The 1997-nt window shown below is 32.5% G+C and overlaps 1 long non-coding RNA gene across 1 annotated transcript; it reads left to right on the top strand.

The window, feature by feature from the left end:
* Positions 1 to 586: 586 nt before the first annotated feature.
* Positions 587 to 1972, top strand: LOC111647561 (uncharacterized). Its single transcript, XR_002760059.2, has 2 exons — positions 587 to 1678; positions 1759 to 1972. It is a non-coding gene; the product is annotated as an uncharacterized LOC111647561 (long non-coding RNA).
* Positions 1973 to 1997: the final 25 nt, after the last annotated feature.

Here is a 1997-nt window from a genome sequence, read left to right as displayed (position 1 = left end):
CATAGTATAGTAAGGCATAAAAAGTCATTAAATATGTCACAGTATAGTAAGGAATTACAAAGTCATAAGAAAGTCACAGTATAGTAAGGCATAAAAAGTCATAAAAAAGTCATAGTATAGCAGGGCATAAAAAATCATAAAAAAGTCATCGTATAGTAAGGCATAAAAAGTCATAAAACAACATAGTATAGTAAGGCATAAAAAGTCATTAAATATGTCACAGTATAGTAAGGCATAAAAAGTCATAAAAAGTCATAGTATAATAAGGCATAAAAAATCATACAAATGTCATAGTATAGTAAGGCATAAAATGTCATAAAAAAGTCATAGTATAGTAAGGCATAAAAAGTAATTAAATATGTCATAGTAAAGTAAGGCATTAAAAAGTCATAAAAAAGTCATAGTATAGCAAGGCATAAAAAGTCATCCAATCGACATAGTATAGTAAGGCATCAAAAGTCATAAAACGACATAGTATAGTAAAGCATAAAAAGTCAAAAAAAGTCATAGTATAGTAAGGCATAAAAAGTCATAAAAAAGTCATAGTATAGTAAGGCATCAACAGTCATAAAACGACATAGTATAGTAAGGCAGAAAAAGTCATCCAATCGACATAGTATAGTAAGGCATAAAAAGTCATTAAATATGTCACAGTATAGTAAGGCATAAAAAGTCATAAAAACGACATAGTATAGCAAGGCATAAAAAGTCATAAAACGACACAGTATAGTAAGGCATAAAAAGTAATTAAATATGTCACAGTATAGTAAGGCATTAAAAAGTAAGGCATAAAAAGTCATAAAACGACATAGTATAGTAAGGCATAAAAAGTCATTAAATATGTCACAGTATAGTAAGGCATAAAAAGTCATAAAAACGACATAGTATAGTAAGGCATAAAAAGTCATACAATCGACATAGTATAGTAAGGCATAAAAATTTATAAAACGACACAGTATAGTAAGGCATAAAAAGTCATACAATCGACATAGTATAGTAAGGCATAAAAATTCATAAAAAAGTCACAGTATAGTAAGGCACAAAATGTCATTAAAAAGTCGTAGTATAGTAAGGCATAAAAATTAGTAAAAATGGCATAGTATAGTAAGTCAATATAAGACATCAAAACGACAGTAAAGAGTGGACTAAAAACATCAAAGTGTAGTAAAGCATCATAAAGCATAAAAACATCATAATATAGTAAGGCATAAAAATATCATAGTGTAGTAAGGCAAAAAAAAGTAATAAAATCAACATAGTATAGTAAGGCAATATAAGCCATAAAAACAACAAAGTATGATAAGGCATTAAAAGTCATAAAAACAACATAGTATAGTATGACTGAAAAGTCAAAAAATCCACATAGTATATCAAGGCACAAAAATATCATAGTATTGTAAGGCAAAAAAAGTCATAAAATAGTACTGTTTGGATTAAGACCTTGCTCTCATGTGCTCTGCTCTTCTCCCCTGCCGCATGTATTTGTTTGTCCGCAGTTTTTGTCTGTGTCTGCATAAGTGTGTGTCAGTTGGTCATGGCTTCCTGGTTCCTGCTCGCTCCATTCGCCATACTCCCCTGGTTCTCATCATACAATCTCCACGACCTGCTGCAGTATAATGGACCACTTCAACTTACAATTCTCTGCGAGATCGTTCCATTTCTTCAAGTGGTATTAAGAGTATGACCAAACTCAGTTTGCTACCTCTTTGCACTGAGTCTTTCTGAACTTTTTGTAATCCTTTTGTTTTTGTGCTTCAGATTCATACTGCTGCCATCCTTCCACCTGCCATGCTCAGCTCCTGTCTTGTCATCTTGGATTTTGTTTGCCTGCGGATTCCTGTGGATTCCTGTCTATAAATACATCTCTGCCATTATCGTGCCGGACTGTCTACAGCCCCATGCCCTCAGCATCATAACCAGCCCACATTCCACACCATGAAATAAGAGTGCAATAAAACAAATGTTATCACTACTGACGTGTGTTCTTATTGTGGGTT

Source organism: Seriola lalandi, unplaced genomic scaffold (assembly GCF_002814215.2).
Source record: "Seriola lalandi dorsalis isolate HSWRI2012SDOR001 ecotype SW California unplaced genomic scaffold, Sedor1 jcf7180002035474, whole genome shotgun sequence".
NCBI lineage: Eukaryota > Metazoa > Chordata > Actinopteri > Carangiformes > Carangidae > Seriola > Seriola lalandi.
The sequence above is the reverse complement of the archived record's forward strand: the minus strand, read 5'-3'. Positions and strand labels throughout refer to the sequence as shown.